Raw genomic sequence first — 18,203 nt, 5'->3', positions numbered from 1 at the left:
GACCCAAGTACGCGGGACGAAACTCGCCTCCGTACAATCGCCGCACTCTGTCGAGGGAGCTGTCCTGTTACAAGTGCGGGAAGAAAGGGCATATCTCCTATGATTGCCGGATGGGAGAATCTCGTGACCGGAGTCCCTCGCCCAAGAAGTTCACGCCTAATGCTATGGTCTGTGGCGTCTACGCTGCCAGCGGAGAAGACACCGTTCCCAAAGTGGCGAAGGTTCCAGGGACGGGAATAATCGAGTGGGACCGGTAGCTCTTATACGGGTACTGGTAGACGGCATCTACTCCTCTGCCTTACTGGACACAGGATCTCAGATGACCATCATATATCGAGGGTTCTATGATCAACACTTCCAGAATCGGCCCCTGAAGTCGGCCGAACATATCAAAGTAAGAGGGTTAAGCAACAAAGACTACCCCATCGATGGCATAGTGACAGTGTCCCTGGAGATCCAACAGCTCAACACCGGGAAGTCCCATCCCATGAACGTAGACGCCCTCGTGTGCCCGGAGCCCAAAGACCTACCTAAGTACCCGATCATTCTGGGCACTAATGCGGACATGGTACAAGCAGTTATCTGGGCCTATTTGCAAGAAACCAATGAATTGCCCATGTCCAGTCTCTAGCTGCAGCTTGTCCAGACGGACATGGACCCCGCTCCTTCGGTCTCGGAAGACTATGGACTGTTGTTCTGCGGAAGAGGGGGTTTAACCAAAATTCCGACAGGGGCAATAAAGAGGATGCCTGCCTGGTGCGCGTACGCTGAACGAGCAGACACGGAACAGCTCTTTTCACTAGAGAGTACACCAGAGGAAGATGCTAACAGGGGATACCGGCTAGTACCGGAATTCCGGGATTGGCCAGCCGCCATCCCTCGCCGCATCTATGTAATGGTACAGAATCTATCGCCCTTCACCATGGCCATCGACGCGGGACAAAGAATAGGGAGAATTTATCCAGTCAGCTCAGTGGACGAGGCTGTTCAAGTCAATGCCACCCGAGTGGAGCGCCCCTCCGCGGGGCTGGACTTCGATTTCGGCTAGTCCGGATTACCAGAGGAGTGGAAGGACCGACTGTGGGCCCAATTGGAAGAGAGGCAAGATGTATTCTTGAGGCAATTGGAAGATGGGCAAGATGCCCAACACACTATCCGGATGAACGATACAACTACGTTTCGGGAACGTTCCCGAAGAATCGCACCTAGAGACGTAGATGATGTACGGGCCGTCATTCAAGAGATGGAAGAAGCCGGGATTGTTACGGAGTCAAGTAGCCCTTACGCCTGACCCATAATGGTGGTGAGGAAGAAGAATGGGACAGTGAGGCTATGTGTGGATTACAGGACACTAAACAATCGTACGGTTCCTGACCAGTAAAATCTTCCCCGCATAGAGGAAATCCTGAATGCCCTCAATGGGAGTAAATGGTTCAGTGTATTGGATCTCCGGTCTGGATACTACCAGGTACCCATGAGCCCGGAGGATCAAAAGAAAACTGCGTTCATCTCTCCACTGGGGTTCTATCAATTCACTCGCATGCCCCAAGGCATATGTGGGGCACCAGCCACCTTCCAACGGCTAATGGAGAAGACCTTAGGGGACTTGAACCCCCGAGAATGTCTGGTGTATTTGGACGACATCATCGTCTTTGGGCGAACGTTAGAGGAACATGAAACTCGGCTCCTGAAGGTACTTGACCGGTTAGCCCGAGAGGGGCTCAAGCTCTCTTTGGATAAATGCCGATTTTGTAGGACTTCGGTGACCTACGTGGGACACATCGTGTCCGCGGAGGGGATCGCCACTGATCCCGCTAAAATAGAAGCCGTAGTAAGCTGGCCCCGACCCGATAATGTGGTGGAGTTGCGCTCGTTCTTGGGGTTCTGCGGGTACTATCGCAGGTTTGTGGAGGGATATTACCATCGGGCCAAAGCCCTCAACTGCCTCCTCAAGATATATCCTGAAGATACAGCCCGGAAGGCCACCCCTGCACGACAGCCCTTCGGGGACAAATGGACCTCAGAGTGCGAACAGGCTTTTGTGGACTTGAAGCAGAGTCTGACAGTGGCCCCGGTGTTAGCCTATAACGACCCCGAACAACCTTATATCCTGCATGTGGACGCTAGTCTCAGTGGACTAGGGGCGGTGTTGCATCAAAAGCATCCCGAAGGATTGCGACCTGTGGCCTATATCAGTCGCAGCCTGACGGCCAGTGAGCAAAATTACCCAGTGCACAAGCTCGAGTTTCTTGCCCTGAAATGGGCCATTGTGGACAAACTCCATGACTATCTCTATGGGATCACCTTCGAGGTGCGTACAGACAACAACCCTCTTACCTACTGTCGCGGCCGAGTTTATTCGAGCATTTGCCCGGTCTCGGCCGTGACAGTAACCTGGCGCGCGCCGGGATGTCCCGGGCACGCGCCGAAGCCTCGGAGGAGAGGCCCACCGATCGGGGCTTCCCCCTCTCCTCTCCGGGTCCGCCGGGTCCCCCGGAACCCCCTGCCGCCGTCCCCCACATCACGGGACACCAGGGCTCCCTCGGGGAGCCCTGGATGCGCGTGCAGGGGGCGCAGGCATCGGTGATGCGCGGCACACCGAGGGGATGCCACTAGCAAGCCGGGAAATCTCCCGGCTTGCGGAACTGGCCGCACTCTAATAAAGTGTGCCACCAGTGTATATCATGACTTCAGCTAAACTCGATGCGGCAGGACATCGCTGGTTAGCCACGCTCTTCAACTACAATTTCACCTTGAAATACAAACCGGGTCCCTTGAATGTGGGGGCAGATACGCTATCCAGACGACCGGGGCTGGCCGCAACCCCCGACGACGATCAATGGGAAGAAATCCCGGGACCCGGGATAAGGGCCCTGTGCTGCACCGCAGCCATAGTGAATGATCAAGTCGCCTTCTCCGAATTAAGAGTGGCCGATTCCCTAGGGTGCGCGTCCAAAGCCATCCCGGAGGCAGTGGTATGCACATCACCCCTGACAAAATCATAGCCTGGAAAGATATGGTGCATTATCAGGTTCGCGACCTGGTAGCGGGGGCCATCCGCTATGCTATTCAGAAAAAACGTCCAGATCTACTCAAACAGGCCCCATGCGATGTGGGGGGCATTCTGATGCGGAAAGCAGATAAGTTCGAAATACGGGATAATTTACTATACCGGGTTGTAGAATATCATAACCACCCAAATAGGAGACAGCTGGTACTACCTAAAATGTTACAATATCTGGTGTTGCGGTCCCTACATGATGAACATGGCCACCTGGGTGTCGACATATATTTTTGGACTGGTGAGAGATCGGTTCTTCTGGCAAAAAATGGAAGAAGCCGTAGAGCACCACTTCCGGCGGTGTGTTCGGTGCATTCAACGAAAGACACTGCCTACCAGGGCCGCCCCAATGGGCCATTTGAAAAGTACTGGTCCTATGGACTTAGTATGCATGGACTTCCTATGAACCGGATAGCCGGGGCATCTGCAATGTGCTGGTCATCACTGATCATTACACGAGATAAGCGCAAGGCTTCCCGACAAAAAGACCAGAAAGCCATCACTGTCGCCAAGGTACTCTGGGAAAAATACTTTATACATTATGGGCTTCCGCAACGACTACATTCTGACCAGGGCAGAGACTTTGAAAGCAAATTGATAAGAGAATTACTAAAAATCTTGCACATTACTAAGTCCCGAACCACTCCCTATGACCCGGAAGGGGATGCATTACCTGAACGATTCAATCGCACGTTACTGGACATGCTGGGTACCTTGACGGGGGTGCAAAAGGCTGAGTGGAGCAGACATGTGGAAACGTTAGTGCATGCTTACAACTGTACTAGACACGATTCTATCGGTTTCTCCCCCTATTTCCTGATGTTTGGGAGAGAGGCTCGACTGCCCGTGGACATACGTCTGAGAGTCTCCACGGACGGAGTTCATAATGCCACTCATTTCAGATATATGCAAAGTCTACAAGAGAACCTGCAACAGGCGTATCAGCAAGCCGAAAAATCTACAGAAAAACTGAACGCAGGGAATAAGAGACGTTATGATCACAAGGTCAAACATAGAGACATTCAGCCGGGAGATGCAGTACTTCTTCGCAATTTGGGAGTACCTGGGTAACATAAGTTGGATGACCGGTGGAGAGAAGGGGTGTATGAGGTAGTGTCACAAATGCCTGGCCTTCCGGTCTATCGTATCAAAGACTCGGAGGGTCGGGTGAAGGTATAGCATAGAAATCATTTATTCCCTATTCCCCAAGTAGAGGGGGGGGAAGTGGAATGGCCTGCCACCCCATTGGATGGTGAAGTGACATGGGGTGAGAACGGTCCCGAGACCGACAATACAATACAGCATGAAGACCCTCAAGAGGGAACCTCTCAAAGGGGCCCGCAACAGCGAGCATCTCCCTGTGGATCTACGGGTAAAGGGCTCGGGGAGCAAACGCCCCAGGTGGTGGCTCCGGAAAATTCTACGTTGGACCCGCAGAGTCCCTGTTTTGTACCATGTAATGATCATGTAGAGACTGTAACTCCCACAAGGGAAGAGGCCGAGCCTCAGGACCATGATAGTCATTCTCCCGAGGGAGTGGCTGAAGAACCGTTAAGGCGAAGTCAGAGAAGCGGGCAGCCTCCAATGAGGATGACCTATGATCAGTTCGGGGCACCCCATTATGAGGCTCAGCAGTGGGCTCGCAACCGAGTAAAATCAGTAATCGTGATGTTCAGTGAGATGTATAATCTGATCTAGAGTGTGGAGGGTGTCGTTATGTATTCATGCATTTTTCATTATATAATTGTTGTACCAGTTAAGGTTATCATCCAAGAGGGTACGTTGGAATCCACAGGGGGGAGGATGTAGCCGGGCTCCCCTCTCTCGTATTGTTGTTGTCGGATGGGAAGGTTGCAGCAGGGCAGGGAACGCTCCGGTATATCGGAGGTTCCGCGACTTCAGGGCGCCGCCATGTTGATACTAGCGCTGGCGCAGAAGGTTGCGGCGCTGGCTAGGGAGCAGAGGTCGCGCATGCGCGGGCATAGCTGCCAAAGACGGTGAAGGAGGAATAGTTCCTATAGGGTGGAGCGTAGGGTACTACGAGTCCCAGCAGCCACCGCGAGACCATGTGACGCCAGGGAACCAACCGGGTTTTTGGAATATCGGGAGTTAGGGTCGGACGGGCGCGCACGTTGCTCAGAGCTAGCAGGAGAAAGGAGATGGAGCTCCAGGTGTAGGGAGGCACACAGCCCCTACCTAGGCCTTATACCCTGGCCCAGTTAGGCCCTGAATCCCCGTAGCGTGAGCGGAGCTAGGGATTGGCCCTAGGCAGGTTCCAGTTTCCCTTATTGTGTCAGTTCAGAGACAAAGTAAAGAGTCAGTGCATATTCAGCAGAGGTTTGGGCTCAGACCCCTCTACAATTGCTGCAGTCATCAGGGTTGGGATCGCCCCGGGTGGTTATTTCTGGTTCCAGTCGCATCAGATCCTTTGTGAAGATCCTTGGCAGGCCTGGGTACTGGAGTGCCCGGCAGGTAACCATCGCCAAGTGCACCAACAATTCAAACTCTATTCAAACGGGACACAGTGGCTGCGCAGTCCCCCATATATATCCATTATCTCACTTGAGGGTGGGGGACATACTGTGGGGGTTACTGGACACGGGGTGGGATCACCCGGTGAAGGTGGGAGCGTCCTGCGAGACGCAGTAGATAGTGTCCCCTCTAGGGAGGGACATCTGTTGATATATATACTGCCTATGCGATATAGTAAAGTCATTTGTTTGTTTTATATGCCGAGTGTGTGTGGAGTGATATATAAGTGTCCTGCGAGGAACCACTCCCCCTCTGGTGGGAGCCATCGCAGGTGGAGGCGCTGCACCACGTATAAGGCTATACATATTATTACGCGTGCCCCAGGCTCTTCGTGGAAGAGGCTCAGACCCTGTGAGCCTACAGGTTATACAGCATATGGTAGCGGACTGTGTTCAATAGGAAACAGGGCTACATAGCATAACGAGCAATATTTGAAAACAGCAAACACAATAATATGGTTTTGATACAATTGCCACTAAGCATGAAAAAGTCCCTGGAAATGTTGCTCTGTAATCAGAGGTGTGCAAACTCTTCTCTCTGCACCTGCCTGCCTGCTCTCACCACCAGGTTGCCATGGCGACGTGTCGCTAGAAGGTTAAGGCAAGTAAAGTTACAGAGGCCTCGTGCGATCCCCGGCATTTAATTTAAATGCCATCGGGGAAATGTGGGGCCTCTGTAACCACCATGTCTCCCTCCCAGAAATGTTACCCCTCCTCACCCCCGTTTGCGCACCCCTGCCCTATATTATGGTATATTGTAGCCTCATTGCTTATGGAAAGAGAAATGCTCATGATTTTTGTCCTTCGGTGTAAGGCAGATTTTTCTATTATTATTATTATATCCTATTCTAAACTGTGTCATAATGACTTGCAGTTGTGTTAGATGCCTGTAGAAAAATAAGGTAGAGGCACGTGACGAAGGGGATTGTTTCCCTGAAATGTTGTGCATCTCTTTTTTAGTAATGTTTTTATTTTATTTTTTAAATAAATGTCAATTTAACAGATACATTTTGTTATTGAGTGCGGGATAAATTCTGTTTACAGCTATTTAGACGATTTCATAGACGGGACACTTTAGGTTGAAGTGGAAAACCTTTGTCTGTCATGTGTTGTACTAAATTCTTTATTGGTCTAATTAGTTTCTTTTTTAGTCATGCTGACTGTTCATTTTTTCTGCAGGTACTGTAGAAAAAATGTTAACTGCCTGAGGAGAAAATGTTAATTTAGCTGTACAGATAGTATGCAGATATGAATATCTAACTTAATGGTGATGCAAATATTCTAGTTAATTCTGTTCTTTTCATTTCTCTCTATTGACAGGCTCACTGTTATTTAAACACAGACCTGACCCTACAACAGCAATCCCCACTATTCCAGTATGTTTTGAAGTTTTTTTCAGACACAGTCTAGGTGTAAGGGATCGGGGGACACGCGCCTCAGCGGGTCCCCGTCACCCAGGCTCCCAGTGCGGCCGCTCGTCCCAGACGCCCTCCCCGTCGGCTCCTTAGCTCCTCCGGTTGGACGCCATGCCGCTCCTCCGCGGCGCACGCCGCATCCTCCCACACACACGGCCGGGGCGCGCGCACGGGAACCTTACAGGGCGCGCGCGCTCCCGATTCTCTTTGCCGTCCTCCCGCACCGCTGGCTCCGCCTCTCATCAGCTACAGGCTGTCTCCACCACTCATCTGGCTGACTCCCACTCTGGGAACCTGAACCTATCCCTGGGCTTGCTCAGACAGGCCTCCGCTCCACCTCTTGCTCTCATTGGTCCTCCTGCATATATAACCCGTCTGCCCTCTCCTTCCTCGCTCTACATAGTTCTTCTGTGGCTCCGGTTGTTCGATCGTCTATGCCTGGCTCTCTTCTGTATTACAGCTCTAGTTCCTGTCCCTGCCCCAGTTGGATACCCTTGGATTTGATCTTGGCTCTCGTTGACTTCGTGTACCTCGCTACTCCCTGGACTCGGCTTTGGACCTTACTACGCTGCTCTCTCCTGCCCCTGACCTATGGCTCTCGGATCTCTACCCTCGGACTTCTGGCACCCCGGACACAGCAAGTATCAAGATAACCCTTTCTCACCAGGCCTGGCAACGCATCATACCACACTCCGGGCACGCCCTCACTGCTGTGGGTGCGTGTTATACCCTTACCCACCTCAGTATTGGGGACTGGCCAGGTCTGCGGGCATTCAGGCGGTACACTAGGTTATGGTGAGAAAGTGTCCAAAAAAAACCACCGTACAGTGTACAGAAAATAAAAATACCACTTATGAGCACACTCACATATCTAAGACAGGTCCACAAACCTTCCTTTCCCCATTATCTCCTAGCATGCGATGCTTCCACTGCACTTCTTTAACCCAGGCTGTGCTGAAAAAGTTGTGTAATGCGGCCGGTATACCTGTAAGTTTATGGGATCCATATTAAAATAGATAAGAAGCAAAAAGTGACATGTTGTGAGTGGTGATTTACATGTTTTACCCAGAATCCCAAGCTGCAGTGGAAGCATTGCATGCTAAAAGATACTGGGGAAAGACAGATTTGTGGACCTGTCTGAGGTAATCCCACCCTCCCCCCTTATAAATGTAACAGGAATATCTTCTGCAGCTGAACTTTACTATTTTCAGCTCTAGGGACCCTTTTCTATTTGTTGCTTAATGTTTCCATTTTCAGAAATCAATATGGCCACCAGGTCAGCATCATTCATGTGGGCCAACAGGAAGCTGTGATGTTATCGGGCATGACATTCTAGCTTCCTATTGAATCAACCTGTCAGCAGTCTTTATTTTTTTAAATGTATTTCACCTGCAAATACAAATGTACATTATGCGGTAACTAGCTGAGAATGGCACGGTTGAGCTACGGAGGACTTCCCTGTTCATATTATGAAACGAAACAAAAACCTACATGTGTGGGAATTGCCGTTTTAAAATGTTTTTATTTTTTATTTTTTCTCCTGACATTTTGAAGACAGTGCCATAGTAAAAACATGATAAAAAAAAACAAAAATAAAACACACTTTCATTTACTACAAGAGTCTAGCCAGCAGCCTTTTTTTAAAAAACAAAAGAAGAAAAACTTAGGATAAGAAGCTGTCGCTAATTCTTCCCACATTCCAATATTTACGAAGAATTTTTTGCCAATCTGTACCATAGTTGGTGATGAACCTTATTGCTTCATCCCTTTTTTCCCCATTGATTTTGAAACAATAAATCAGTTATTTTACATTGTTTTGCTTCACCATACCCTTTTGATATAATTTTCTTGGAGTACCCTCTTTGTAAAAATCTCTGACAGTTCTCGATACCAAGGGGGTGCAAACTTTTTTCCCTGCGCCCCCCTGCCAGCAGTTCGCCTCTCTCCACGACCCCCCCTCCACCCGCGCTTACCTCGGCTTCGGCGCCATGACGTAAATGATGCCATGTTGCCATGGCAACTCATCTATGAAGCCGCCAGAGCCAAGGTAAGTGAGCTTTTTACAGAGGCCTTCGGCACTTACCCGGCACCTTCGGGAAGTGCGCTGGGCCTGTAAAACCTGTGCCCCCCGCAGTCAGTCTCGTGCCCCACTGCTCTAGATTTCTGTTGATACTACTAATTAGACTACATTATTTAGCCTGTTGTTTAATTAATGTATATCTATGTCCATGCATTTTCCAGACCTAATTCAGATCAATGTTGTGTGTGTGTGTGTGATATATATATATATATATATATACACATACACACACACACACACACACACACACATTGTGACGAATGGCACTCTTATGTAGCGCTGACGTCTGTCTAGGCTCTTCACACCACGGTCCTCTAGGGTTATAAAATGCTTAATTCAGGCTTCTGTCCGCTTTATTTCATCCCACTAAGGGACTGCAGATTTAACAATACATGTTTGAGACACACAGCCATTGACCTTCAGCAATTTGCTCGTATGTGTTACGCCGGTGCTGCCCGCAGACCAGACCCGTCCCTTCTACTGAGGTGAGGAACGTATATGGGCATGCACCCGCAGCAAAAGGAGCGTGTCCGGAGTGTGGTATTTAGGCGTTGCCAGGCCAGGTGATGTTAGCTAGCAATACTTGCTGGTACCGGAGAAGTGCCGTCGTCGTTGTCGTTTTAGCCAAGGTCAGGGATTGGAGAATTCCGGAAGGTCGTTGTCCAAGCAGGGATCGAGAGCCAGAGAAGGACGTCCGCCAAGCCAAGTCGTAACCTGAGAGAATAAGAGAGAGAACACCAGAGTAGTAATCCTAATGGAAACTATGTCGAGCAATGAATGAGTGGGAGGACAGGCATTATAAAGTGCGGCTGACCAATCAGAGGTGGAGGCAGGCCTGGAGGAGTGCGTAGAGCTGTCCTGGATAGGTACACTTGATTGGCAGGCAGGTGAGGACTCTTATTCTGGCAGGAGGTCCTATTAGTTTGCTGGGGGCGTGGTTTCACTGCTAGAGCAGTGAATAAATTATTTTCACCCGGCGCGCGCTGTACACGTGCGCGGCCGGGACACATGGCAGCAGCATGGGAGAGGGACGAGCCAGCAGAAGCGGGAGACCGCCAGGGACGGCGAGGAACCTCTAGGACAGCAGAAGGTAAGTGGCGCCATCGAGGGGCACGCACCTCGGCAGCGGGGGTTACAGAAGGTGAGGAGGGGCCAGGGCACGGGCGCCGGAATCCCAAACTCCTCACATTATGTCAGTGACACAATATTTCACACAGCCCATCACTTTACGAAAACAAAACCATATATATTATGTACGGTGATGTGTGTGGAGGAGTGTAGATGTTAATTCATATAGCAATAAATGCATTTTTTGATTAAATATCATTGTTAGGGGAGATTTTTGAGTGATCATATATTTATTTTCGTGTTTTCTTTTGTCTCTCGCTCACCCCCTTTCTCTCACCTCCCCTCTATCTCTCTCCCCCACCCTCTCTCTATTTCCCCTCCATCTAACCCCCCTCTCCCCTATCTCGCCCTCTCTTTCACCCCCCCCCTCTCAAGCCGTTTTTATCTCCCCCTCTCCCCCTCCATTTTTACATCCCTGGTCAGGCCATTTTACAATTTTGTAAAGCTTTTTTTGATGTTTCACAATTGACCCGTTTCGTACCAGGGATACTTTATCTCTTTGATAAAGTACCCCGGAAAATCCACAGCAGAACCTCCGCATTTGCAAAATGAATAATTACTCAACAGCAATTACTTTGTAAATACTTTCTACGTTTAATATGTATACAATTATTACCAAATATTACAGCAGAAAGTATATGAAAATACAATAATGAGATAACCAGTAAATACTTTACAAAAAAGAACTCAGAAGAATCATGTTATTGAAACCCAAAGTTGTGTAGATAAAGGTAAAAGACAGGCGCTACTTGTCAGATGAAACCAATAAATAATATGTGGAAAAGTGATTGAGAGAAATGGGTGACCCAACCCCTTGCTCAAACCTCACTGGTGGGACCTGTTTCACGGGTTCCAAGGATTAAGTATTGCTCAAAACATCCAGGGGGAGCATAAGGGAAGATAAGAGAACAAAATATATATATAAGTGCAGACGTTATGTGATTAGATGAGTATTTCAGCAGTGTCTTGGCTCGTATGGCTATTCTACTCACAGGAGCAAGGTATATTCAAAGCAGTTGGCAAATTGGGTTGCCACCCTTGAAGATGTCTATGATCTGTGCCCCCCAGGCGATACTCCGTCAGCGGTATGTGTATAGAGAGAGGGAAAGACTACATAGTGCGATCAGTATGAAAAAAGTTTATATATAGAAAATACAATAAAAATGCGCACTTACAATTTGCACAAAGATAAAAAGCATGTATCACATAATGTGAATGGAGGGTGTCCCGAAACAGCTCACCGCCTCCTTCTGGTCAGTCTGCTGGCTTCCGCGGCTCTGTGTCCTGGACCGGAGCTTCCTTCTGTGCGCCCGTTGTCAGATGGGGACAGTGTCCCAATAGATCCTTAGTTGCTGCAACACGTGGGGGGCCGTCTACCCCAAACTGGATCCTGGGGAGAAGCGTCCTCCCAGACTCTAAGCTCTAAGTATTGTATAGAGTGTGGGGAATATGGCTAGTAAGGAATAACGTGCTGCGTCTTATTCTATTTCCCATAACCCATAGACTTAGGATATTTTTTAAAGTGTATATTTTATTAAACTGTGTGTTTTAAAACATATACTTGTGCACAGAAATGAGCTGGGACTTTTAGAACTAATGCTCTGGGCTACCAAGTGGTGCCAGGAGGTCTGGCAGGACATCTGGGGATGAAAGCCCAGAAGATGTCCAAGGTGTGAAGACCATTTGGACAGGAGGGTAGGATTCAATTATCCACATCCTCAGATCAATGGACACCCTTTGAATTTCCATTTGCCCCCCCTCCCTCCCCCCAAACTGTCCGGCACCTGTCACCATTGGTGGCATTGAGGGATTTCCCATGCTCCTTGGTTCGTTCAGATTTCCAGGTAAGCCTGTGCGTTCTACCAGCCCTGCTCTGATTAGCTGCTGATCAATTTCTCAGGCTTTTTGATTGAGCAATAGTAATTTGAAAATGAAACACCAGAGGTATTATAAACCGCTGCGCAACTCAGATTTTCAGTTTTCTAAGTATCTCTAAAGTTCTCTAAGGTTCTCAAATGTTCCTAATATTCTAAGCAGTAAGTGAATTAAAGCCCTTTGGAGAGAGATGGGAGCTGTGGCATTTGGAGCTGCAGGTTCATTTCAGTTCCAAGACTTTTTAGGGTAAGCTTTGGATTGATAAGCTCCTACACCTAGGAAAGTATAGTTTATTCAACCCCAATTCCCAAGCAAGTGTATTATCTCTTGTTTATTGTAATCCACTGTGTGTACGACTTTGTCAATGGAATAAATGACAATTTGTTTTACTTCTCAGTTTTGCACAGTGATATGGTCCCGGTATAAAGGTGTAATTGCCTGGTCTCCCGTGACCAAATCGGCAATGCAATAGGCAGACCACATGTTGTACTACATTTAATAAAATCCCTGCTCTCATAAACTTCATCCCATGAACACAAATCTTAGTTTTAACCATTTAAACACACAAAGTACAGTACATGTACCACAACTATATTGTAGTTACCCATTGGTTCCTGCTTTTGCCAACAATATTTTTGGGGGGCAGGGTGGGGGGTTAAATTCACTTTTTCCCACCCTATCCCTAATTTTGGGGGGAACCCTACAGAAGATAACAATGGATCCTTTTGTTGTATACACCAAAGAGGGTGAATGTCAGAGAAATTCTAAAAAAAAAAAAAAAAGTATCTCATCACTTCCCAAACAACGAATATGTCATCAACGTATCAATCCCATAATTTTATCCTACCAATGTATTTCATCACAAACGAATATAGTAAATACAGTCTCCTCATAAGCCCCCTAGAACAAATTGGAAGATGTGGGGACCACCACAGTTCCCATCACTGTACCACACTTTTGATGATATCATACACCAAACAGAAGATTTATGGGTCAGTATGAATTCTAAACATAGTGCACAAGAAATGGGGAAGCCTCATTCGAACTTATTGTTTTAGACAAAAAAAACTATGTGCTGCCTGGGTGAATTTACAATATAAAGGGTAAGTGCAGAATAGCACTTGAGAGAAAGCTCCCTCTGCGGCGCACCAGAGTTTTCTTTAAAGGAGTGTGTGTAAATAATTAAAAACTTAGCTTTATTATAATTAAATTCTAAAATAAAGTAGGCAAGAGAATCAAACAAGTGTTAAACAAAATATAACATATCGATTTAAAAAAAATTCAGATCTGGGTAGGGAATAAATACACCCGTCTGAAAACACAATCGCTGTGAGGGTTGCTTATGGAGAAAACAGCTAGCAAGAATGGTAGGAACAATTGAAAGTCCTTTAGAGCAAAAGGGAAAACATGTTCCAAATTGTAGCTACATCAGGAGAAGTAACTGACTGGAGAATACTAATGTTGCAGTTGAACCACTGTTAAAGCAGATGAGACACTAGTGTCTGGGTGTATCTGCGCTTCACATCCTAGTAAGTGCTAGTGTGTCTAGTTGACTCAATTAGCTGACACTTTTCTGATCCAAAAAGCCTTTACTATTTCTTAGAAAGGCTGCATTATGTATCGTGATGTTATTTATACATATTTTTACCATCAGTAGTACTCCTAGATGTCAGCTACGTGTTCCACCTGGTACCACGTTAGAGCTACTGAACACCATTTAGACTCATTGTAATATAAAAAAATAATAAAAAACAGTCCTGATCTTGGTAGTAATGTATATCGCCCTTATTAAGTACTGCACCGACACACTTTATTCGAGCAAATACCCGGTATGTACCTGGCAGATACCTGGAATGCGCCGCTCCTAACCTCTGACAAGCCCCGTTGCATTTGCCTTCCCAGCCTGGGTTCATGCCTGGCTGATGGGCGGCTGATCTGTTAAATGATAATGATTAGGATTTAATAGGCTGCAATGCTTCGCGTGTCTACCAGATGGCATAAATTCATGAATTGTAATGCAGTTTATATATATATACTGTGCAGTATTGCAGCCAGCGGGAATAAAATGCTTCAATCCCTGCTTGGAAAATAACTCAATGCACTCGGGCAGAAAACAGTCACAAACCTCAATACACCCGGGTATACCCGAATTCGTGGGACTAGCCGAGCTCGAATAAAGTGTGTCGCCAGTGTATATAATGTAGGACCTGTATACACCGATTCACAGCGTGCAGATATTGAATTATACCAATTGGAGGAGCATCTAGTTGTCTAGAATAGTAACCTCTACGTCAGGGGTGGGGAACCTTTTTTCTGCCAAGGGCCATTTTGATATTTATAAAATCATTCGAGGGCCATCCAAAATTATCAACTTAAAAATTAGCCTGCTGTATTTGGTGAAACATTTAATGAACTCACCACTAATGTGATGGCTGGAACTGCTTCTCTTTGGGTGACTGACTGACTCTTGGGTAGTGGGTGACTATGACTGACTGTGGGTTGGTGTCTGTGCACACGCAAATGCACACGCACACACACACAGAAATCGGGCAGGGGGTAGGGAAATCAGACTCTCAGACCCACTCTCTCTCTCAGACCCTCAGACCCACTCTCTCTCTCAGACCCACTCTCTCTCTCAGACCCTCAGACCCACTCTCTCTCAGACCCTCAGACCCACTCTCTCTCAGACCCTCAGACCCACTCTCTCTCTCAGACCCACTCTCTCTCTCTCAGACCCTCAGACCCACTCTCTCAGACCCTCAGACCCACTCTCCCTCAGACCCACTCTCTCTCAGACACACACTCTCTCAGACACACACTCTCTCAGACACACACTCTCTCAGACACACACTCTCTCAGACACACTCTCAGACACACACTCTCAGACACACACTCTCAGACACACACTCTCCCCCTCAGACACACACTCTCCCCCTCTCCCCCTCAGACACACACTCTCCCCCTCTCCCCCTCAGACACACACTCTCCCCCTCTGACACACTCTCCCCCTCTCCCCCTCAGACACACACTCTCCCCCTCAGACACACACTCTCCCCCTCAGACACACACTCTCCCCCTCAGACACACACTCTCCCCCTCAGACACACACTCTCCCCCTCAGACACACACTCTCCCCCTCAGACACACACTCTCCCCCTCAGACACACACTCTCCCCCTCAGACACACACTCTCCCCCTCAGACACACACTCTCCCCCTCAGACACACACTCTCCCCCTCAGACACACACTCTCCCCCTCAGACACACACTCTCCCCCTCAGACACACACTCTCCCCCTCAGACACACACTCTCCCCCTCAGACACACACTCTCCCCCTCAGACACACACTCTCCCCCTCAGACACACACTCTCCCCCTCAGACACACACTCTCCCCCTCAGACACACACTCTCCCCCTCAGACACACACTCTCCCCCTCTCCCCCTCAGACACACACTCTCCCACTCTCCCCCTCAGACACACACTCTCCCACTCTCCCCCTCAGACACACTCTCCCCCTCAGACACACACTCTCCCACTCTCCCCCTCAGACACACACTCTCCCCCTCAGACACACACTCGCTCAGACGTACACACACACTCTCTCTGACACACACAGGGGGAGGGAAATCTGATTGGGGGGGGGATCGGAGTAGGTGCCCTCCGCAACTGCTGCTCGGTGTGGGGAGAAGGAGGACCGTGTAAGTGCGCAAGGGGGGGGCGGGGGAGTCTGAGCAGGGGGGATCGGAGCAGGTGCCCTCCTCCGCAACTGCTACCCGGTGTGGGGAGGAGGGGGCGGAGCAGGTACCCTCCGCAACTGCTACCCGGTGTGGGGAGGGGGGCCGTGTAAGTGCACGGGGGGGGGAAGGGGCGGAGCAGGGCGGGATTGGAGCAGGTACCCTCCACAACTGCTGACCGGTGTGGGGAGGAGGAGAGGCGGTAGTGAGGTGTCTCTCCCACCGCAGACTCGTTCTTCTATCCCCCAAGCCTCTTATACCCCCTTCCCCCCCCATCCCCCACTCCTCTTATACCCCTTCCCCCCCATTCCCTACTCCTCTTATACCCTCTCCCTCCGGAGCGCTGTTTACCCGAGCCGCCCTGGTGATACTCAGGTCCTTCATCACCTCAGGTGGCTGCTGCCACACACAGACAGTGACACACAAACACAGTGACCGTGACACAGACAGTGACACAAACACACAGTGACAGTGAGACAGTGACACACACAGAGACAGTGACACACACACACACACAGTGAGAGTGACACACACACACACAGTGAGAGTGACACACACACAGTGAGAGTGACACACACACACACAGTGAGAGTGACACACACACACACAGTGAGAGTGACACACACACACAGTGAGAGTGACACACACACACACACACACACACACACACAGTGAGAGTGACACACACACACACACACACACACACACAGTGAGAGTGACACACACACACACACACACACAGTGAGAGTGACACACGCACACAGTGAGAGTGACACACACACACACACACACACAGTGAGAGTGACACACGCACACAGTGAGAGTGACACACACACACACACACACACACAGTGAGAGTGACACACACACACACACAGTGAGAGTGACACACACACACAGTGAGAGTGACACACACACACACAGTGAGAGTGACACACACACACACAGTGAGAGTGACACACACACACACAGTGAGAGTGACACACACACACACAGTGAGAGTGACACACACACACACACACAGTGAGAGTGACACACACACACACACAGTGAGAGTGACACACACACAGTGAGAGTGACACACACACAGTGAGAGTGACACACACACACACAGTGAGAGTGACACACACACACACAGTGAGAGTGACACACACACACACAGTGAGAGTGACACACACACACACAGTGAGAGTGACACACACACACACAGTGAGAGTGACACACACACACACAGTGAGAGTGACACACACACACACAGTGAGAGTGACACACACACACACACAGTGAGAGTGACACACACACACAGTGAGAGTGACACACACACAGTGAGAGTGACACACACACAGTGAGAGTGACACACACACACACAGTGAGAGTGACACACACACACACACAGTGAGAGTGACACACACACACACACAGTGAGAGTGACACACACACACACACAGTGAGAGTGACACACACACACACAGTGAGAGTGACACACACACACACAGTGAGAGTGACACACACACACAGTGAGAGTGACACACACACACACAAACACACACACACACAGTGACATTGACACACACACACACACACACTGACATTGACACACACACACACACAGTGACATTGACACACACACACAAACACACACACACACACACAGTGACATTGACACACACACACACACACACACACACACACACAATAAGCCCACCTCTGTAAACACACACACACACACACACACACACACACACACACAGTGACATTGACACACACACACAAGCCCACCTCTGCAAACAGACACAATATTAAGGCCTCTCCCCCCTTGGGGTGGGTAAGGTGCCTGGGAGGGGGTATGTGGGTTACCTGGGGCCCGTGGATGGGCTGCTGGAGCAGCATGGCCAGTGCAGCCGAGAGTGACAGGCCCGCGGAGCCTGAAGGGAGGGACAGAGGGGCGGAGCCCGGCATTACTGGAGGAGAGAAGGGAGGGGGGCGGTGCTGTAGGAAGAGGCAGGCCAAAAAAAAATCTTGGCTGAGTGACAGCACGGGCAGCCAATCAGGAGAGGGGGAGTTTAAATTTTTTTTTTATTTTTTATTTTTTTTAAACCATTCTTGCAGGCTTCCCGGGGGCCGGACCAAATGACTTCGGGGGCCTTATACGGCCCGCGGGCCGGAGGTTCCCCACCCCTGCTCTAGGTCCTTTGATAATAGTATGGAAGTACTCAAAATGTGTATAAATTACTTAAGCAGCCTAGAAAACGGGGGAGAAAAACCCCCCATATAACACGGACCTAGAGTCCGAATATAAAGGAAGATTATAAATACATGATGTTCTAAACTTGCTTCATATGATGACAAAATCAAGTTAGTGTGTGGTGTACATAA

Source organism: Ascaphus truei, chromosome 1 (assembly GCF_040206685.1).
Source record: "Ascaphus truei isolate aAscTru1 chromosome 1, aAscTru1.hap1, whole genome shotgun sequence".
In the NCBI taxonomy this organism is placed as follows: domain Eukaryota; kingdom Metazoa; phylum Chordata; class Amphibia; order Anura; family Ascaphidae; genus Ascaphus; species Ascaphus truei.
Note: the sequence above shows the minus strand (reverse complement) of the source record.